This window comes from Crocuta crocuta, unplaced genomic scaffold (assembly GCF_008692635.1).
Source record: "Crocuta crocuta isolate KB4526 unplaced genomic scaffold, BGI_CrCroc_1.0 scaffold116, whole genome shotgun sequence".
In the NCBI taxonomy this organism is placed as follows: domain Eukaryota; kingdom Metazoa; phylum Chordata; class Mammalia; order Carnivora; family Hyaenidae; genus Crocuta; species Crocuta crocuta.
The window spans coordinates 485,023-508,496 of NW_027531562.1; the positions used below are offsets into that span (position 1 = coordinate 485,023).

The 23,474-nt window shown below is 41.0% G+C and overlaps 1 protein-coding gene across 2 annotated transcripts in view; it reads left to right on the forward strand.

The window, feature by feature from the left end:
* EGLN3 (egl-9 family hypoxia inducible factor 3) overlaps window positions 1-23,474 on the forward strand; it is a 92,441-nt gene that overhangs the window by 15,653 nt on the left and 53,314 nt on the right. The window contains exon 2 of one of the 2 annotated variants that reach the window (XM_077772730.1): window positions 22,742-22,926. The gene's annotated coding sequence lies outside the window, so the exon portion shown is untranslated. The remainder of the gene's footprint in view (window positions 1-22,741; window positions 22,927-23,474) is intronic. The other variant, XM_077772732.1, reaches the window with a different exon arrangement.

A 23,474-nucleotide genomic window follows, 5' to 3' on the forward strand; every position in this document is an offset into this window, starting at 1 on the left:
AGCTGTATCTCAGAATTTTGCAGAGAGCCTCACAAACATAGGTGAGCAGTAGAATATTAATGAGCAGATGGATGAATGGGTGGATGGATGGATGGAAGTACATAAGAAACCAGTCAAATTTCTGGGAGAGCTTTGAAGAGTGGATTGACTGGACCAAGTGGATACTGTAGGACCTCCTATGCACCTGGATGGGCCGTTTTGGAGAATGGTCAGAAATAGACTAGAAAAGGTGAAAGGAAAGACATTTTTTCCCCCCATTGTATCAACCTGGCAAAAAGATGTCTTTACTTTCTTTGCATTTACTCCTGAGCTATAGAGAAATCTCTCAAACCCATTCATCGTTGATGACAACTCACAGAGAAATTTTGAAGTCCCTGAAGTTTCTTGGCTTCCAAAGTTTTTCCTTTTTAGGTGAGCAACTCAGAAATTGATGTTAAAGAAAGACAGAGCCTTGGGTTCCATATATTTCCCTGCAGATGACTAGATTCCACACCACAAAAAGTCTATTACAAAGCAGTGTTGATCTTTGGGAGAATTTCACTAAATAACTTCCTACAGAGTTCTCAGCAGTTCCTTCCATAATGTTCTGAACAAATGTGCTGAAGCCACTTAAGCACAGTGCTCTCCTCATGATGGTAGAGCCCACAGACACTATTTACATGCACCAGTGCCATTTAGGTCTTAACTATAAATTACCGCATAAAGGTTAATAGAACTGAGCCAAGCTTTAGGAAAGGCCTTATGCACAAAATTGCCTCATATATTGGTGGATGATAATAGGAATAAACACCGGAAAGAACAAGAGGTATGGCAGGGATAAAAGAGCAAAGTTCTTTGAATATTACTGGAAATCCCTATCAATGGATCAGCAGGACAGAGATGTTAATTTCTAGGGAACTCTTTTATTCCAGCAGCAGAAAATTCATTTTATGGTCATTTGTTTCCTATTGCCCTTTTGGCCTTCAACAGGTAAGACAGTCCATTTAAAATGCCTCCTGAATTAGCTCCAAGATTTTCCTTTGGTGCTGATAAGGTCTACCTCCGGAAAGAAGAACAGCTAACAACGTTGAGAGGCCTTCCAGTCCCCAAACTTTAGAAATGTCCAGCGACATCTTTAAGTGAAAAAAGCCACATCTGCCTTGTATGATGGTGATGTGATGGTTAGATGGTTTTACTTCACCCCAACGCATGTGGGTAATATTTCTTATCTGCTTTTGAACAGTTGCTGGGAACCTAAAACATTTCTAAGTCCATCATTCTCTAAAATGTAGCCTGACAGGTACATCCCTGGGTTTGAAATGAGTTACAGCTGATTTTGTAGTCAGCCTGACAATTTACATGGGAAAGCACATTGATGGGGTTGGTAGCTTCAACTCTCTCTCTCTCTCTCTTTTTTTTTTTTTTTTGAGTCTGTCAGATTCCAGATAAGGTGTCCACCATACCCAGTTCCCTAATCTTACTGGTTTAAAGGCCCAAGTGAATGTACAGGCTGTTAGCAGATTATCACATGTCAGCCCAGAAGACTGAATGAGTGAGTAATGCTCAGCATCTGGTCCTTGGGCCTCATCCCATAACTGTGAGAGCAATTGCAGTGACACCTCCATCAAGCCCTCCCCCCAGCGTCCCAGCGTGAGGTCTCATGGGCTGCAACAGATTTGCGCTGATCCCCATGTACTCCGTCCATGCAAATGTGGGCCTCTGTTCTGGAAGAGGCAGGAACCATCAGGATCTGGCACAGTTTATAGGTGTCGCTTCACCCACTGTTGTCTTGTGGCTCCCTGAGGAGTGGCCAGCTGTTCCCCAGCTCAGAGGAAGACACTCCAGTAGGAAGTAGAGAATACTGTCTGAGATGGGGAGAAGAATTCCTGCGGGAGGGAGGGAATCACGTATCTGTGCAGCAAGAGAACAGTGGTGTGACTGACGCCTTTGCAGTTAGGAAAGAGGCTCTCAGCTGCTTACAATGCCAGGTTTCAGTGTCCTCCCTAAAACGGTACATGAGAACCTTACCTTTCCTGTTGGCTGTTTTTTATTTTTTATTATTTCTTAAATGTTTATTCATTTTTTAAGAGACAGAGCATGAGTGGGTGAGGGGCAGAAGGAGGGAGACACAGAATCTGAAGCAGACTCCAGGCTCTGAGCTGTCAGTGCAGAGCCTGATGTGGGGCTGAAAATCATGAACCATGAGATCGTGACCTGGCCAAACTCAGATGCTTAATAGATTGAGCCGCCCAGGCCCCCCTCCTGTTTGCTGTTTTTTAGATCAGAAAAGCACACACATGATAGTGTGGAAGGAGAGAAACAGTTAAGTCAGCTTTGTTAGCCTCCGAGGAAGCCCCAAATCAGGGATCTGAAATAGAAATTGCCATTCTGTGTCAGCTCGAAGTCACTGGAAGCTAGGTCTGTCTTGGACAGGATTTCACAGGGCAGGATGGGGGGAACCAAGTTTTCTATGACAGAGGCTCAGCTCTCACCCCAAACATTTTGTTTTCCCTGACCTCATTTTGTATCTGGCATCCCTGAATTTATCTGGAAATTTTAAAGCTTTTCATATTTTCGGTCTCTAAGGATAAAAGGGTCTCTCACTACATAAAGCAATGGTTTCCTTTTCTTTCTTTGTCTGTCTCTCTGTTCTCCCTCTGCCCCAACCTATAGTCTGTCTGTCCATCCCTCCATCTATCCGAAAGCTACTTCTTTCAAGTTTCAGGGAAGTCCTTCCTGGTTCTAGCAACCTGGGATTTAGTAAACAAATCCATGCTCCCTTTATGAGTTTATAGATTTAACATATATCCCTTTTCAGCTTTTGTTTTTTATAATCATCCTATAAACTATGAAAAGAGTGATCTGAAAGCCCACTCACTCAAAATCACCTTTCCTGATAACTTTTGCCAGCATTGTTATGTCTCCGTCCTAATTCGTTTTCTGATACTACTTGGTGTTTTATTTCATGTTGTGTTAGTTTTCTAGCTGCTGTAACAAATTGCCATAAATTTAGTGGCTGAAAACAGCACCCATTTATTATGTTGGAGTTCTTTAGGCGAGAACTCCAACAGGGGTCTCATTGGAGCTAAAATCAAGATGGTGGTGGGATTTCGTTCCTTTCGGAAACTCTAGGGGAGAATGTGTTTCCTTGCTTTTTCCAACTTCTAGAGGCTGCCTGTATTCCTTGGTTCACGGCCCCCTTCCTTCATTGCAAAGAGAGCAACATAGCATCTCTGTGAGGCTACTTCTGTCATCACATCTCTTTCTCCAGTGCTCTCTGCCTCCCTCATCCCTTTGAAGTACCCTAGTGATTACATTGGACCTTGATAATCTAGAATAATCTCCCTACTTAAGAACAGCAGATTAGCAGTTTAATTACATCTCCAGTTTTAACTCCCGTTTGCCATGTAACCTAACAAAGTCATAGGTCCTGGAATTAGGATGTGGACATTCTGGGGGACTGTTGCCCATTATTCTGCCTCCCATATATTAGTATCCTTTATAAAGTTTTTCTCATTTTGATGTGTGCAGATTGTGATCTAAGTAGACTGTGGACTTCTTGAAGGTAAATTTATGACAAAATATTTTGTTTTTCTATGTTTTTGGTCTTCTGCATAACATTTTCAAAAATGCCGGAATTTAAAAGGATTTTGGTAAGTACTTACCAGCAGCCCCCAAGGGCTTTGATTCTTTCATTTGATTCTATCTTTCCTGGAAGTTTGTATGTACAGAATATTCAGGCATCACTGGTACATATGGAATTTTACTGGAAGGACTTATTGGGAATGATTAGTAGTTAGCCTCTTCGTCACTCTATGTTGGTTTTACAATGGATAAAAATATCAAAATACAAAGTTGTGGGTATGTGTAATGAGAAGAGGGTAGGAGAAACAGATGACAAGTACACAGATATCTTTGGGATTCCTCCAGCAGCTCCACCAGGAGACAGGTGGTTTCTTTCATGCGACAGTGGAAGCCAGACTATAGACTAAGCCGAATTCTGATAGCCCTTCCTTCCTGGGAAGTCCCAGAACCTCCGACGCTAGAAAATAACCATAATATTTCTAGCAGATTTCAAAGAGAGTCTTGCCTCTGGCTTGTAATAGACCAAGGATGTCACATTCTATCTCTAAGACTAAAGAATGTTTTCCAACAAGGAGCTCAGAAATGAAAAAGGAGCATTTTATTCTTGCTTATTGACTCTCTCTTTAAGTTTTGGCCCAGGTAGAAAATGTCTAACCACAGGTGCCACAATTATTAATTCATTTAACAAAACCCAGCTATTTGTCAGGTACTGTATTGGCCCAAAAGTCAAAGAACATTTCTCTAATAAACATTTTTATAGGGTTTACTATGTGTTAAGTATTTTTCTAAGTGACTAAACCATCCGACTTGGTTAGTCCTTATAATAATCTCCCAAATAAGGTGCTATTTTTATGTCAGGTGGGGAAACAGGCTCAGAGTGGTTAAATAATTTGGTTTGGTGGTAGATCCAGGATCCTATCCTAGTCCTAGACCTTTGGCTCTTGACCTCTACACCATGCTGCCTCCCTTTTAGCCAGTCCCCGCTGACAAAGAGGTTATATGATAGGTTATATGCAACGAGAAGACAGAATATGCAACGAGCTACAGATGTAAATTGAACTACTGCTTGTTTTTTGCACTGCTCTATCCCCAGCACCTAACGCTAGGGACTGAATGAATATTTGTGGAATGTTGTTGAAAGACTTTTGTGATTCACACTATGAAGTAAACAAATTGGATGAGCTGACAGACTCTCAAGGGAAGTGACTTAATTTATGGGGGTGGTGAGGGTGGGCCTCTCTGAGGAGGTAACATTTGAGCAGAGACATGAAAATGTAAGAAAGGGAGGCATGAAAAGAGCATGGAAGAGCATTCAGTCAGAGGACTGGCATGGTCAGAGGCCTAAGGTGGGCAAGAGCGTGAGATGTGAAAATGGCGGGCACCAGCATGTGGGGAGCAAGTGTGGAATGAGGTGAGGTGAGGATGGGCAGAAGCTGGGCAGTAAAGGGCCTCAGGCCACTATAACGCCCCGTGGCAAGAAACTGTGTTAAGTGCCATGGAAGGGCACATGGACCCTGCCCTTGGGATTTTTCAATCCTGGTAGAAAGACAAGGCAAGCAAGAAAAAAAGAAGAGATGTATTTCTGCCACTACCCGCCATTCTTTGGTGAACATCTTCATTTGTGGTTTTTGTTTCTTCTTTCCTTTTTGGGGACTCAAAAATTACTCCTTGTTGGATCTTTAGAAGACGTTGACCCAAATCAGGGACTGGCTTTTCACGTGTGCACCTTGAAACATTGGAACATCTCTTTTGTTATCTGGTTAGATTTTTGTCCATGCGATGAAGCTCTCATCTACAGTAATTTTAACTGGGTCCAACTAGGTCATGAGGTCCTAGAGCTAATATCTTACATCTGCAGTATTTTTCACAAGGTCGAAGTTTGGTTTGCCAGTTTGTTCTACCTTCTGGCCTTTATTGCAAAGTTTTGACTCACAGTGGAGAATTGCAGTGGAAGACCACACACTATTTCTTGTAGTGGTGTCTAGGTTATGAAACTGTATCTAGGAAATATTACAGCAGGCCTGATCTCAGCCAGAGAAATTTAGGAAACTGCAATGAACTTGTAAAAATAGAATTTTCCTTCTTTTCAACAAATGGCATTGTTGAAATATACCCAAAGTATACGATGCAGCATTGTAGTATATTCAGAGTTGTGTAAGTGGCACAACTAATTCTAGAACATTTCATAATTGCCAGAAGAAATCCTGTGCCCACTAGCAGTCGTTGCCGGGTCCCTTCCCACAGCTTCCTTGTCCTAGGCAAGCATGAATCTACTTTCTGCTTCTATAGATCTGCTTATTCTGAACATGTCATTTAAATGGAATCCTGCAATATGTGGTCTTTTGTGACTGGCTACTTCCGCTTAACATCAGGTTTTCAAGGTTCCTTTATATTGTGGTACTTGGCAATAGTTCATTCCTTTTGTTGCTGAATGATATTCCATTTTATGAATACTACATTTTTGCTTATCAGTTGATGGTATTTAACTTATTTCTACTTTTTAGCTATAGGAATAATGCTGCTATGGACGTTCACATACGAGTTTTTGTGTGGATCTAGTTTCCATTTCCCTTGGGTTTATACCTGGGAGTAGAATTGTTGGGTCGTATGACAACTCCACGTTTAACATTTGAGGAATTGGCAAGCTATGTTTTTCAGAGTGGTTGTACCATTTTACATTCCCACTGGCCCTGTACGAGGCTTCCAATTTCTCCTTTTCTCACCAACATTTCTGATTGCATCTTTTTGATTACAGTCATCCTAGTGGGTATGAAGAGGTAGCTCATTGTGGCATTAATTTGCTTTTGTAAGCATATTATATTTTTTTTCTACTTGAAAAAATTTTTTCTTAATGTTTATTTTTGAAAGACAGAGCATGAGTGGGAAAGGGGCAGAGAGAGGAGACACAGAATCTGAAACAGGCTTCAAGCTCTGAGCTGTCAGCACAGAAGCCAATGCAGGGTTCAAACTTGGGAACAGTGAGATCTTGACCTAGGCTGAAGTCAGACGCTTAATCAACTTAGCCACTCAGGCACCTGTCTTCTACTTTTAAAAATGCCCAAATCTCCAAAAGTATGTTTTCTGAATCATTGTGGTATGAACATGCCAGTGAGAAGGAAGTCACGTTGTGGCATAATTACACTGTGAAAGTGAAAATAAAAGATGAAAAATGAGCTCCATGTAGAACCAGAGGTTTCTAAAGTACCTGCAACCCTAGTTTGGGTTTAAGACATTCTTTAAAGATTCTACATTATAGACAATGCTATAGTTCTGCCCGAGTGCTGCATTAGCTCATTTATGACAGATGCCTTCGTTTATCTACTACATATGATTGAAATACTTCAGAAACATTCTCTGAATCTTATCTGTCAAGTTTACATTGGTCCAAGTCAGTCTTATTTCTCCTATTTTAGAAAGGACTATCAGAAGGGAAATGAGTTGCCCAATATTATATGGTAGATGAGTGGTGAGGACTTATCTCCTAATCGTTAAAGTTAATTTATAAAGTAATCCTCAGAATCAGAAGAGATCTTGGAAGTCAGACATCTTATCATAAGATTTCACACAGTAATGTAAATGATTGAATACTTCCAGTGACATCAAAGTTCTCCACTGTATAAAGCAATCTATTCTGTTGTTGCTAGTTCTGATATTTCTTTTTTATACTGAGCTACCTTCTATTCCCATGTCACTTCCACCCACTGCTACTTGTTCTGTCCTTTAGAATCACAAAGAGTAAAAGTACTTGATAGATGCTCAATAAATATTTGTTGAATGATTGAAATTATTATCAGATTATTTACAGGAAGAGGCCATATATTGTTTTTAGAATTTAAAATAAAAATGAAAAGAGAAAAAAACACTCATCTCTCTCTCTGTATATACACACACACATGCTCACATATCCCCCTCCACCTCACCATTCCAGACTTCTGGTTCCTCTTTCTCTTTCTTTTATATATATATTTATTGGTTTTAATATGAATACAGAAGTCATATTTTTTGTAGAAAATTCATAAACATTAAAGAAGAAAAAGTTCATTTATTAAAACAAGTATTTTTAATGTTTATTTCTTTTTGAGAGAGAGACAGAGAGTGAGCAGGGGAGGAGCAGAGAGAGAAGGGGAGGGGCAGAGAGAAAGGGAGACACGGAATCTGAAGCAGGCTCCAGGGTCTGAGCTGTCAGCACAGAGACCTACGTGGGGCTTGAACTCATGAACCATGAGATTATGACCCGAGTCGAAGTTGGTTGCTTAAATGACTGAGCCATGCAGGCGCCCCGAATATGAGATTTAAAAAAATTTTTTGTTGTTGTTAACATTTATGTACTATTGAGAAACAGAGAGAGACAGAGCATGAGCATGGGAGGGGCAGAGAGAAGGGGAGACACAACATCTGAAGCAGGCTCCAGGCTCTGAGCTGTCAGCACAGAGCCCGATGTGGGGCTCGAACCCACAAGCAGTGAGATCATGACCTGAGCTGAAGTCGGATGCTCAACCGCCTGAGCCACCCAGACGCCACAAGATTCTTAATGGCTGTATAGAGTCCCCTAATACAGACATGGCATAATATATTTACATGTTTTCCTTTTGATAGACAGTTAAGTGCTTTCAAATTTATAAAGAGAGTAACATCCTCTTTTTCAGTCTTTTCTTCAAATGAATCATACCTGTTACTTTAAAACCTCCTTATATGCCTTTTTGCCTCTGGCTTGTTTTACTGATGGATATGCTTTAAATTGCCAATGTCTCTCTTCAAAAGTGGTCTGTAGAACTTAGCACCAGATCCAAACAGATGATGATGAACGTGGAGTTCAGGAGAACCACTGCATTATTTTGGGCATTGCACTGTATCCATGTGGACCAAGATGGCAATAGTTTTTCTTATCTCCTTCTTTTGGGCTTCTAGGAACACAGCTCTGCCCAGCCTCACATTGCTTAACTGCTGGTCTTTATTTTCAGTGTCCCTGGCTATTCCTTTGTGGCCATTTGAATTCTCAGGTCTCTCCATGTCTGCCACATCGTGGGGGATCTGTCCCCATGTGCTGGCTGGTCACTTTAGTTGGCCTGGCAGATCTTCTTTAATGCCAACAATTTGTGTCACCTTAAAAAATACACTAGATATAAGTCCAAGTGATTAAACGCAAACAGCTTTTCTTAGTTGAAAAGACTTTACTTCCCAATGGATAAAAGTAGGGAAGCTAAGTGATATATGAGGTTTCATAACTCATTTGTCTTCCTCCCATTTTGCAATTCGGGAGCTAATACTGGAGATTAAATAATGGACTTCGTTGACTTCAGTGCACCTGCTGCTGAATGTGTAAATTCATCCTTTCTCATACAGTCAGACATGACTTGCTAAGCAGCTTCCAAAGTAAAAGTGGTGACATGAATAATTCTGCCTGGAAATAAGGTCAACCCTGCTCTCCTGAGATCTGCACTGTGCGCAGGGAGCAAAGAGCTACATAAACCTTGTACCTCGAAGAACTCTGAAGATCTGTCCTCCTCCCTTCCCCCAATGCCTAGACACCAAGAAATGAAATACAGGACAAGAGATTTAAAAATCTAGGTTTTATGGAAAGAAAGAGCTTAATATATGAAAGAAGGGGTGGTTGCAATGAAAAACTATTCTTACAAAAACTAGGAAGTCTAGAGAGGCATATAAAGGAAGGCTACACAAATAAAAGTGCTAACAGATTTTTTACCAATGGTTGGATAAGTGGTTTTTAAATCTAGATTAAAAAAAAATTTCTGCAGGGGCGCCTGGGTGGCTTAGTCGGTTAAGTGTCCGACTTTCGCTTAGGTCATGATCTCGCAGTTTGTGGGTTCGAGCCCCGCATCGGGCTCTGTGCTGACTGCCAGCTCGGAGCCTGGAGCCTGTTTCAGAGTCTGTGACTCCCTCTCTCTCTGACCCTCCCCTGCTCACGCTGTCTCTCTCTCTCTCTCTCTCCTAGAAATAAATAAAACATTTCAAAAAAAATTTCTGCAATGATCATGTATTACATTACACTAAGAACAAAATTAATTAGTGGGTTTATTTCTTGTTCCTTGATTAAATTAAACAGCGCAGAGTTTTTTCTTCCTTCTGCTAAATTATTTGAATAAAAAGTAAATTTGGGTGGGAGACTGAACAAAATTACTTCAAAGTTTGTTCTAGCCCCTAAGGCTTGATGAAGTTACCATCAAATTCAGTCAGCAAAATAGATGGCAAAGCATGATACAGCACAAATCACCATTTTTTTAGACTTACAGTTGTGAATAAACCGCTCAAACTAGCTGAAGTGAAAAAGCAACCTTTTTTTAATAAGGACCCAGACAAGGCTGATATACAGTTGGTTGTATTTTTTTTTTAATGTTTTTATTTTTTATTTTTGAGAGAGAGGGACAGAGTGTGAGCAGTGGAGGGGCAGAGAGAGAGGGAGACAGAATCTGAAGCAGGCTGCAGTCTCTGAGCTGTCAGCACAGAGCCCCATGCAGGGCTCAAACTCAGGAACCCTGAGATCAGGACCGGAGCCGAAGTAGGACGCTTAACTGACCGAGCCACTCAGGCGCTCCAGTTGGTTGTATGTATATGGTGATGCTGGTTATTTACATTCTAAAATGCTCTGTTTATGTTGCTCTGAGACAGACCCCCAAAGGCCTCCTCACTGCCTCAGCCACCCCAGTTTATCTCCTGGGGATTCCTCAGGATTCTGTGGCCTGTAACAAAAGGGGTAGTGCCAGGAAGGTCAGCCGAAATCCAGGAATGGGTAGCAGCCATCTGACCCTGTCTCGAATTATTTTTTCCTGTGCCCTTGGTAAATATTGTGAAAGTCACCCCTAGTATATGTAAGACTCAAGGACAAAGATTTAGCTGGACCTCAGGGAGGCACTAGATCCAGGCTCTTAGAAGCTGTCCAGCCCTCTTTTGTTTCTTTTTTCCATGAGTCTACACCATCCTCTCTTACTGCCTTCTCTGTTTTTGTCTGTGTGATGGAAATTATGACTTGTAACAGTTCTCAGAATTTTCATTTGATGGGACGGGCACTTAGAGAGAGACCGATCTTTCTCCCGCCTTCCCTCCTTTCCTTCTAATTTCAAATGTCCAGGGAAGAAAATGAATGGCCAGTCTTCAGGCATGTGCCTACTCCTGTGCTGGACATTCATGATCCTATGAAGAGAGGAGATCACAGTGCCAGGCAGGCCTTTGTTTTCCCATTATAACTATGTGGATGGAGGGGTGGATACTTTCAGGTGAATACAAGAAGTTTTTAGAGATCAAGGAGTGAGGCATAAAACACAAGGTCCCCAGTAAATGACTATTTCTCAACCTTCCCTTGCCTGGGGCTGCTTCTTTTTTTTTTTTTTTTTTTTTAAATANTTAACCGACTAAGCCACCCAGGTGCCCCCTGGGGCTTCTTTTTCCAACCATCTCATCTCTCCCTAAAAGAGCCTCTCTGGAGCACCTGGGTGGCTCAGTCAAATGAGAGTCCAACTTTGGCTCAGATCATGATTTCACCGTTTGTGAGTTCGAGCCCCACATCGGACTCTGTGCTGACAGCTCAGAGCGTGGAGCCTGCTTCGGATTCTGTGTCCCCCTTTCTCCCTGCTCTTTCTCCACTTGCACTCTTTCTCTTTCTCTCAAAAAGAAATAAACATTAAAAAAAAAAAGAAAAGAGCCTCTAGGGGCTCCTTGATGGCTCAGTCAGTTAAGCATCTGCTTCGGATGTCACAGTTTGTGGGTTCGAGACCCATGTGGGGCTCTGTGCTGACAGCTCAGAGCCTAGAGCCTGCTTCGGATTCTCTGTCTCCCTCTGTCTCTGCCCCTCCCCTGCTCTCTCTGCCCTTCCCCCACTCATGCTCTCTTTCCCTCTCTCTCAAAAATAAATGAACATTTTAAAAAATTTTTAAAAAGGGCCTCTAACTAGCTTTATGCCAATGCTTATAACTTTACATATATAAAAGTACCCAATTCAAACTTTTAAATTCTTGTTCTACACACTACACACATTTTAAACAAATTTGCTTACTAGTTTTTATGTCCAAGACAAATTAGAAGAAGTTGAGAGGGAGCAGTAAGAAAGGAGGCAGGCTTGCCAGGATGGATCTCTATGTCTTTGTATATTTGTGTGGATGCATGTATGTGCACCTGGGTCTATGAGTGTACATACACATATATATTCTGGAATAGTTATTCAGGAATGCAAACGATAAGAATATATCTTGGGCCATTTTCCATAAAAATTACTATAAATTTAAGTAATCTAAGAAGTTATCACTGCAAATAAGTTAGTATATAATTGTTGAGCATTCATTTTAATGAATTCTCCATTTTGAAAGGCAAAATTATGTTCAATTTAAGAAGGTAGAGAAAAATTTGATGCATTGATGAAGAGAATAATTCTAAATGTAGGAGAGGGGGTCCTTGATATCTAGTTGAAGGCTTCACATAGCTGGAGAAGTACTATTCAGCAGTGCTTGATGAGTACAGAATGCTGGATACTTGTTATCAATTAAGCAGCAAAAGGCTAATGATATTTTTCATTTGAATATTTAGACAGTGGGTTATCTTGGACAGGTCTTTACCAATTCTTCTACCATACAACGGGGCTGATAATTACTATCCAGTTTTTAGGTTAGAAAAGCTTATTATATGTGAAAATCCTTTGAGATCTTTGAAAATGTCAAGAATGTTACTAAGTAGTACATAAAAATCTATTTTGGGGGTGCCTGGGTGGCTCTGTTGGTTAAGCACCAACTTTTTTTTTTTTTTTTAAGTTTATTTATTGTTGAGACAGAGAGACACAGCGTGAGTCGGGGAGGGGCAGGGAGAAAGGGAGGCACAAAATCTAAAGCAGGCTCTAGACTCCCCACACAGAGCCTTCTCTCTGTGGGGCTTGAACTTGTGACCTGTGAGATCATGACCAGAGCCAAAGTCAGATGTTCAACCGACTGAGCCACCCAGGTGCCCTATACCTGACTCTTGATTGTGGCTTTTGTCATGATCTCATGGTTGGGGGATCGAGTCCGGCATCAGGCACTGGGCTAAGCGTGGAGTTTGCTTAAGGTTCTCTCTTTGTCCCTCTGCCCCTCCCCTGCTTGTACTCAGTCTCTCTCAAAATATATAAATATTTAAAAAACCTGTTTTATGGGGCACCTGGGTCACTCAGTCAGTTGAGCATCCAGCTTTGGCTCAGGTCATGATCTCAGGGTTCATGAGTTTGAGATTGTGTTGGGCTCTGTGCTGACAGCTTGGAGCCTGGAGCCTGCTTTCAATTTTGTGTTTCCCTCTCTCTCTCTTTTCCCCTTCCCTGCTTATACTGTCTTTCTCTCTCTCTCAAAAACAAATAAACATTAAAAAATCATAAATAATAAAAATAAATTTAAAAATCTATTTTGGATTTTGCAAGGACCACTGTATTGGTAACAAATTTACTTCTAATAAAACAACATGAAAATAAATGAGTTATTCTGCTTCGGGGCTTTATGAGTCCATTTTAAACCATCATTTACTCAGATCAGACCTTGAATAGTCACTTGTCATTAAGTTTCTATTAATTATTTTATAGTTTAGTAGATTATATATTTTTTATGAAGTTGGATTGATGGCTTTATTTCATAAACTACAGTTGTTCAAATCATGTTTTCTTCTGCTTCTATGATGATTATAAAATAACATAATGCCTCACAAAATTCAAACTATAGAGAAAACAGTCACTCATAATCCCATTCCCTATACAACTATGATCATTTTCAATATGAATAAATATTTTTATGAAGTTTCACCAGTAGTAACGTTCAGTATTGTATTTTTCTTTTTTCCATGTTGCTACTTATTATTCTTTTTATTCATAATTGTCATCTCTAAAATGTGAATAAAATTCTTTTGAGTGAATGAAAGCCACTACTATATTCTGAATAACTATGAAGTGGGTTTCCCACTTGGCGTGAGGCATGGTGTACTTGCCAATGTCAGAGGGCTGGGCCTCGGGGTCATAGTCCAGCTTCTGATACTGTCATCCATGCCTCATGGAAATAACCTTCCATTGTCTAATTTTTTTATTCTTTTGGAGGACTTTCTGGGGATGAATTATCCAAAATGGGAGTAAGGAGTATAAATATTTTTATGGCTTGAGATACATATTTTCAAATTACTTGGTAGTAATATTTCTGAGATTTTTCCCATGAATCTTCCACTCTTATTATTCTATATTTTCTGAACCATTTCACCCATCTCTAGAGCTGTAAAGACTGTCAAGTTTAAGATTCCATTCAATAAGATTCACCATTATTTTATGAATACAGAAGTATGGTGTTAATTAGGTTGACATGATGCTCTCTCATCACTTAAAATTTCATTTCATAACTTTTAAAAAGTTCTTTTAGACTTTTGTGCATGTATAAAAAGGAAATGTAAGCACAATATATTGGTTAATGTATTATTTAAAATGTTTCAGAATCCAGCTCCTCAGAGCTACTTTTTTGACTGAAATTCATCCTTATTTTTCTATCATAATTCTGTCGCTTGTTCTATCATGAATATTAATAAGTCAGCATTGCTTAAAAGAATTAGTAATGTCCCTAAGAATTTCCTTGAAGTCATCGACACCCATTCTGAAAATTTTAATATTGGCCCTTTATGATCTTACCAAAACTTATTCTTTAGACAACAATAAGACTCACATATCTTTCTCAAATAGTCTTTGTGTTTTGTTGACTGGAGTGTCCAGAGGTAATATTTGTCTAAGTCCGGCCACCTGGACATGCACAGATGACACATCTGTTGCCTGACAACAATTTAAGATATTATCAATTGTAAGACACACCCTAATTTCAGATATGTTAACATGTACATATATATGACATGTGGTGATGACTAATTATAGGCAAATCTGTAATTCCATCCCAGACCTCTATGTAAAACTCTCCTAGATCTCTACTTAGATGACTCTTACATACCTCAAATGTGTATGTTAGTTCCCGTGGATGCTGTAAAAATTCCCACAGACTTAGTGGCTTAAAGCCACAGAATTTATTATTTTACAGTTCCAAAGGTCAGGAGTCCAACATAGGTTTCACTTGGCTAAAATTAAGGTTTCAGCAGGAGGGCTGCATTCATTTGGGAAGTGCCAGGTGAGAAGCCATTTCTTACCTTTTCCAGCCTTTAGAAGCCACCCACATTCCTTGGCTTGCAGCCCCCTCCCTCTTTAAAGCCAGCAGTGGCCCATCTTTCTCACATCCCTCTGCTCTCTCACTTTCCGGCCTCTTTCTTTCACTCAGAAGGACATTGGGTCCCCCCAGACAGTCTAGGATAATCTCATCACAAATTCTTTAATCACACCTGCAAAGTCCCTTTTCCATAAAAGGTAACACGTTCACAGGTTCTGGGAATTAGGATGTGGACTCCTTTGGGTGGGGCATTATTCTGCCCACCACAGTGTCCAGAGTAAATTTATGATATTCCTCCCTGATCAAGTGTGCCCCTCCTCCCACGTTTTCTTCCTCAGTGATTTAAACTACAGTCTGTCAGTTGCCCATACCAGAAGCCTGGATGTCATCCTAGACTCCTCCCTCTTACTCATTTCCCACATCCAATCAATTCTTCTTCCTGAAAAGCATAGAAGTCCACTGAGTTCTACCTGTGCGGTCACTGCCCTGGGCCAGATGCTCCTCGTCATCTCTTACCTGGTTCACTGCTAAGGCCTCTGTCAGCAGGAATGATAGATCTCGAAACACACCAGCATGAAATCTATGAACCACAGTTGTGCATTCTCTTTAGCAATATGCAGCCGGGGAGAAGATTCACAGGTATAAAATGCTGAAGGCGTACATTTGGGTAGCACTTTACAAAACACTTTCACATTCTTACCACAGTTCATCAGTTCTGTAGCCATGTGAGTCAGGTACCATTCTCCTTGTTACTGACATTAAATGACTTAGACTCAGGTTTTGAAATAAAGTTTCATTACTTTCTCAAATCAACCTCCTACAGAGTCACCTCCTCACCCTGCTCCCTGTCGTTTCAAATCCCACAAATTCAGACAGTTCTTCCTCTGACTCCCTGGGTTCTGTCATTGAACCCCCGACCCCAACTCTCACCTACCTTCAAATTTACCCTTGACCTGCTCCATCCTTATCCCACATCTAGCCAGATACCACGACTGGTTGAAATTTCTTTTGAATTATCTCTTGGCTCTGTCTCCATTGCCTCCACTATAGTCAGAATGTCCTGTTTTCCTTCACTGCTAAGTCAATTCGGCTGCCTTATTCCCAGTCTTCTGTCATCCTGTGCACACTGTCAGAAATAGCATCTGAAAACATTCTATAATGTTACTCCCTAGGTCAAAATCCTTCAGGGGCTCCTTATTTTCTATTGCACTAATCACAGACCTTTCGATGTAGCTCTAAAGCCCCACTGTCATTGGACCCCTATCCATCAAGTTTACGTAATTACCACAGTATTCCAAAGCCCTGGCTGACCACCTCCCTGCCATCCTGGCTTTTCTCACCATGCATTTGCCCTTGTCAACCTCTCTCTCAGAATGTCTGCTCTCTCCTTTTGCCTTTCCAAACCTTGTTCCCCTTTAATACCTGACTCAGTTTACCTAACCTCTGAAGCCTTCACTCATTAACCAATCCTCAGAGATCATCCTCCCTTCTAACTTACAGCATGCCATTAGGCATTGCAGTCAAATGCCTCATGTTATACATGGTGTCTCATGCACATCAGTCTTGTCTCCAGCCAAACTGCAGCCAACCTGAGAGCAAGGCCTGAGTTTTCTGTTTTCTTACAGATTCCTTTAATTATCCCCAAACCGGAAATTCACCCCTGGTTTGGGAATAATTTACTAGTTCAATTACATTTAATATTTCAAACCTTTTAAGATATCTCAGTCTACCTGACAGCTCAAGGATTTGTATTGACTGGTGGATAACTGATAATAGCCGAAAACCCCAACTGAACCATCTTCAGTTCTTGAAGAGGGAGAGAGTGTAAATAACTAATATAAACTAAACACAACCATCAGGATAGTTAATTCAGAGAGTGTGCAGTGAGGCCTTCTTTGGGTGTCAAGTACTACAGAAGACTGTAAAATTGGAGAAGATGGAAACAACTGGAAGAGGGTCTGACCTTCTTCCCCAATCACAGGGAATTTAGCAAGTTTAGGAAGGGTAGTGTGCAGACCATAGTCTGATGATCTAATCAACATGGGCATAGAATGAAGTCAGCATATGAGGGCAGTGTTCAAATAAGATTAAATTTTTTTTTAATGTTTATATATTTTTGAGAGAGTGAGAGAGAGAGACAGAGTACGAGCAAGGGAGGAGGGCAGAGAGAGAGAGACACACACACGTACACACAGAATCCGAAACAGGATTCAGGCTCTGCACTGTCAGCACAGAGCCCCAAGTGGGGCTCGAACTCACAAACTATGAGATCATGGCCTGAGCCAAAGTCGGACGCTTAACGAACTGAGCCACCCAGGTGCCCCTCAAGTAAGACCTTTTGATCCAGAGATGAGTGGGTAGTTTACAAAGTGACTGAGTTGTTGCTCTGAAGATTCACAGCACTGTTCTTCAACCAGTAACAGCACCACCAAAACCAACAGAAAAGCAGGTAGCTCTATAACCAGAGTACCCAAGTGAGAGCACATCCATCTGAGAAGACCTACCCCGTAAAGATTTCTCTCTACATGTGATCAATTTACTAGTTTTGAAGCAGTTTTTCAATCCGGTCAAGTAAGGGTTGTTCAGGTCTTTACAGTAAGAAGAGACAAATTTCTTATCATACAGTGATTTTCAAGGCATTGCTTAGAAAGCAGCAGAACCCTTTCCTCCACAACACACACACATGCACGTGCGTGCACACACACACACACACATTACATGTCAAAGTCATTAGCTGTTTGTACCCTAGATGTGGAAGAAGGAATTCCCCAGATGATTTGTAAATTCTGGGGCAATTACTACATACAGTTTGGAGAGCCAGAAGTAAGAATCAATCTGCCAAGCAACTATTAGGAATGGAATTGCTTCTGCTTCAAAGTATATGCTGGATTAACTTCTAAAGTAGTTAATTACTTTTCAGATCATGCTGTGGTGTCACACACAGCCTGAAGAGAAAACTGCTGCCACCCAGGCTAAGGAGGTGGGAGAGGGGAAGGTCACGATTTCTGTTATCTTTCAGACTGTGTCTAATGGGACCAGCTTAAAAGCCAAAGAATCAAAAAGCATTTTTTTTTTTGTTTTAGTCAAAACAATATTAAATAACGTCTTTTTTTCTTTAAATAAATCAGTTGTTGAAGTGAATCAACTGCTGGTTGTTTGGTTATTATAAAGATTTTACCTAAATTGAAGCTGCTTATCAAAGACTCAGTAAGTAGCCGAGTGTTTGGGTTGAATTACTTTCAGATCCTTTCCCACTTTGATAATGGACTAAATTTCCCAAGCGGAAGGTGGCAAGAGTACAGAGTCCCAAAGTTCATTTCACTTCCAAAGTACCTGGCGGGAGGTGAAGAAAACACTGATCTAAATGAAAAGATTAGGAGCACAGATAGCACATGGCATGGCTGTATTGCTGTTTTACCCCTTTCAGACACAAGACGATCTTCATTTCTCACGGCACTCTTAACTCCCACCGAGTCTACACCTGGCTTCAGAAGCCTTCTCCACACAGTGCTTTGGGAGATCGTTACTGGTCGAATGGACCGGGCCTGGAGATGAAATTTATTTGCGGTATCTGATTCAGGATGAATATAAAGTCAGGACAGAAAAGCCCTAGACATAGACACGCATTCTCAGAGTTTGTCGATGTCAGCCAAACCTACTGGAAAGAACATATGTGGTTCTTTGAACCTGTGTGGTTGATCGACACTCTGATAGATTGCAGTCTCAGGATACCTTATCAAAATATTCAAGTTGAAGAGACCTTGGGGCGCCTGGGTGGCTTGGCCGGTTGAGTGTCCAACTTTGGCTCAGGTCATTCATTATCTTGCTCATGGGTTTGAGCCCCTGGTCAGGCTCTGTACTGACAGCTCAGAGCCTGGAGCCTGCTTTGGATTCTGTGTCTCCCTCTCTCTCTGCTCCTCCCCTGCTCATGCTCTGTCTGTCTCTCTCTCTCAAAATAAATAAACGTTACAAAAATATTTTTTAAAGGTGAAGAAGCCAAAGTCAGCCTGTTCTATGTGCTCATTTTTATGACTCAGGAAACTGCATGAGACATGAGCAGTGTCAAGCTGACCCCCAGGCTTCCTGTTCCTGTGTTCTTCCGCCATCACATGCTGCCCCTCTATTGATCGGGTGCTGGGCTCAACAGATTCTTCGTGTCCTGCTTGTATTGTCTGTGTATGTACATATAGATGTGTAGTGATGATTGTATGAAATAATACTTCATGAAGGATGATGCATTAGTAAACTAGCAATTCTATCAATTTGTTAAAATTCTCATCATAACTTACTGCAGAGGTTAACTTAGTGGTCAAAAACTATACAACCCAGTTGTCTGCTGACTTCTAAATAGCAGGAAATTTAGCATCCACTTCTAATGTGGATGGAAAGAAATTGAACCAGATTTCACAATGAAGCTACGAGTTTGTTATATAAATTCAAAACATAAAGAGATTACTCAGTGATCTATAACAGCTTCCTAGGATTTCAGCATTTCCTATGGTTACTTACATTTTTAATTAAAAATGAAGGCTCATTTGTGTGTGTGTGTTTTTTAAGGGTGCAGAAAAGTAATATTTAAGGTTCTTTCTAGGACCCATAGAGGAGGCAGAACACAGACCTCTTCTGCTCAGGTTTTTCTTTCACTAAGAAAATGGTCCTGGCCTTGCCATTGACCTCTTCCCTTTTTTCCAGGCTATCTAGTTTGACTTTTCCTTTTTATGCCAAAAGCAAACAAGGGGTAAATAAGGGGTCTATGTAAAGAAAGAGTCTACTACTTTAAACCAGCCGTTCTCAACCTTAGCTGCACATTGAAGTATCTGCATTTTACACTCCAGGCCCAGATCAATTGAACCAGACTCTCGAAGACTAGAGCCCAGGCATTGCTAGTTTTTAAAGCTTCCCAGTGTTTCCAGTGTGTCATCAAGTTTACCAAACACTGACTGGAACCAAAAAGATGAAATGTTACTGCAGGAGCATCATAAATCAGATGAAGGTCAGGCCCCAGTTGCAGTTCCGAGGGCATCAGAGCCACACCCCACGTTGTCTTTGCTGTTCCTAGTGCATAGCACTGTAAATGTAGCATCCTCCTCCAGAGCGTAAGGAAATCAGGGGGCGGTCCCAGATTGAGGCAACAGATAGATGGAGCCCAGTGCTCTGGAGCCAGCTAGTATTACCTTGCAAGGTGCAGATGTGACCATTTCTTCTCATATTCCTAGCTTCAAATCAGCCATGGTGGAAGTATTTACACCATGGAATTTGGCAAACCCACCAACTGGGGCTTGTTTTTCCCTAGGAAGCCAGTGTTCAACATTTAGCAATCCCAAACTGTATAGATCTCTAGTCCCTGACCCTGGTCAACCCTGAGAAAGGGAAACTTAAAGGCACCCTTGGCTCATTAGTAAGTCTGAGCTTGTAATATTATTGCTTCTTTAATTATTTGCTAATGAAGAGAGGGAGTAAAGTCAAATAGCAAGAATGATTAGGAGTTTGTTATTACCGTTATGATCCTGGTAGCTTCCCAGGTAAGTAGAGAGGATAACAAGAATTTACTATGGCCCAATACATCCCTTTTCCTTATCACTTTTGTCTAGGTGTCTGTCATTACTTTAAGTAGAAAACCAAGATAAAGGAAAGGTGGATAGTTATTGTAGTAGTTAAGTTATAAACTTCTCTAGTATGGAGACTCCAAAACACAGGTAGTAAGGCAAGAAAGAAAATTTTAACTGCCCCGGAAATTTCTAGAGGTAAATAGTTCAAGGCTGTTATGGAAGCTTTCGCCTCCGACAACTCCCATTTCCTGTCATCACATCTGAGTACCACCCAGTCAGGAGGGGAGAAGGAGTAAGGGGAGCACATACATTTCCCAGTTAAGGACACAACCAGAAATGATCACTTCTACTCATACCCATTGGTCAGAACTCTGTCTACTGTGCCTAACTGTAAAGGAGGCTGGGAAATGTAGTCTCGACAAGGCAATGTGCCCAGCTAAACCTTAGAAAATTTACTACTAAAAGAAGATGGAGAGGGTGACTTTTGATGGATGAATAGGAGACTTTTCCACACCATCCTACTCATTTAAATACACATTTGTGTGTTATTGTCATGGCTGGAGGTAGAGTCTTATTAGGATAGTACTTTAAAATATTCTACAGACTACAGTATCTTCTGTCAGGGTTTTTGAGTCCTGACTCTCCTGGGAGCTTCCTGTTAGTAGAAAACATCATCTGTGGAAATTCACCGGAGATAACATTTAGAGTTTATTTCAATGTGCACATGTGAAAATATTATGTATTATAAAACTTGGTCATATACCTTCCAATGTAGCATTTTACTTGATATATTTTTGGCCCAAATAAGTCTTTCAAGGACCATTTTATTAGGACTTACGAAAACACATGGGATGTCTTTATAATCACAAACTACAAAACTGTCAGCCATAAATATGCTTAGTGTAAATAAATTGGAATTAATGTAATTTCCAGTCTTTCCCTCTCCAATCTGCTTTACATCATACTAAAGTCTTCTTTAAAAATCACTTCTGTCATAGCGCTCTTCTGTTTAGAAACCTTAGTGTCTGTGTTTTAAAGTAAAAATGCTTTTGCTTGACATTGTGGGGCTCCATGTAGAGGACTGATCAGGAACTTAGGAGACTTGGATTCTAGGTCTAGTTCCCCCACTTGCTAGGTGGGTGACCTTGGACACACCCATGTTCTGACTCTGGGTAGAGCTGACGCTGAAGCGAAGATTAGGATTGACTAGACCAGCAAGAAAAAGAGCCTTCTTTAAAGTAGGTGTGGGAATCAGCTTCTCACATTATTCTCAATGATTCCTGTCTGGTGTCCACCCCTTTGTCTGATTCCTTCACCTGGAGGGCGGGCTGTACCTAATGACTCACTTCTAACAATATACAGCAAAGTGATGGGACATCACTTCTGAGATTGGGTTACAAAAGAGCAGGCTTTTTGCTCCCATTCTTTCTTTGGCTTTTCTGGCTTTCTCTCTGATGAAATAAGATGCCATGTTGTGATCTGCTCTGTGTAGAGGCCCATGTGGCAAGGAGTGGGGAGCGGCCACCAGCCAGCTGCCATGTTGTGAGTAACACCCTTACATGGCAAGGAATTGATGCCTCCAGTCAACCGTCAGCCAGGGCCTGAGGCCTGCCCACAGCTGTAGGAGGGCGTCTGGAGGTGCATCTTCCCTTGGTCAAGCTTCGAGATGACTATAGTCCTGCAGCCTCTTGAGAGACTCTGAGCCAAGGAAATGACTATAGTCCTGCAGCCTCTTGAGAGACTCTGAGCCAAGGAACCCAGCTAAGCTGTGCCCTGGTTCCAGATCCTTAGAAACTTGTGATAATGACTATGTTGATGTTTTAAGCCACAAAGTTCTGGGATAAATTGTTATGCAGCAATAGATAGTAGTACTGAAGACACAATGTCACCTGAAAATGTAGGGGAATTAGGGAAACATTACTTAGAAGTTAAAGCCCTTAAAGCTGAATTTAATTTTGAAAATCATGGTTTAGTGACTAAGATTTATTCTCAAACTTGGACCCTCAGAGAAACATGTTTGATCTTTCAGAGAATGACTGTTGTTCCGGCATAATATAACAATATTATCTCCTCAAGACAGGGAGGTAAAAGCTCTGAGGCAAACACTGTTCTATAGGCCAAAAATGAAAGGCTCCAACCAATTTCCTGATAATTGTGATGAAAAAGAAGAGGAACCTCATTTTTATGAATATTCTAGAGCTTTACTGTCCAATACAGAATCTGCTAGCCACATGTGATTATTCATGTATAAGTTAAAATTAATTAAAATTGAATAAAATTTAAAATTCAGCTCCTCAGTCATACTAGCCATGTTTCCAGTGCTCAAAAGCCTTCACAGCCAGTGGCCACAAAATTGGACAGTGCCAATATAGAACATTTCCAGAATTGCAGAAGGTTCTATTGGCCAGTCCTACAATGAAGTGGTTTCATGATTCCTAATACCAATGTTTACGAAGTTCATTTCACCCTTGTTCTCTTCAGGAACAGTTATACACTAGTGTAAAATGTCTGGTGTTCCTGCCTACTCTGCAGATATCAGCAGCTCCGCCAAACTGAAGGTATTCTGAACACATTGCAGAGCATCCAAACTGAGTGGGGAGAATGGATGTTCTAAAAAGCATTGGAAGGCTGGTGCCATAAAGGACTACCAAAGACTCAGTCTTAAGGTGAGCCAATGGGAATCACCACTTCTGATACCAGCTCATTATCACTCAGGGCTTTATTTTCCGTATTTGTCAAATGAGAGCAAAGGGCCAACAATCTCTCAAGTTCCTTCAAGCTTTAAAACTCAATAACTATATATATTGCTCTAATGAAAACGCTGTTACCTGTGTAAATTATTTGGTGACTCACGGATACGAGGTAGGAGTCCTACACCTGGTGTAAAACTGCCTCCTTGGGGCGCCTGGGTGACTTAGTCGTTTAAGCGTCCAACTCTTAATCTCGGCTCAGGTCATGATCTTATGATTCATGAGCTTGAGCCCCATGTTGGGCTCTGCGCTGACAGCATGGAGCCTGCTTGGGATTCTCTCTCCCTCTCTCTCTACCCCTACCTGACTTGTGCTTACTCTCTTTCTCTCTAAAAATAAATAAACTTTAAAAAAAAAAAAAAAAGAATTGCCTCCTTCAGGTTTCCTTCAGCATCTGACCTCCTTTCTTCTTCCTGGATGATATCAGGGCCCAGAAAGGAGAAGGGGGGAGGGCCACCTTCCTC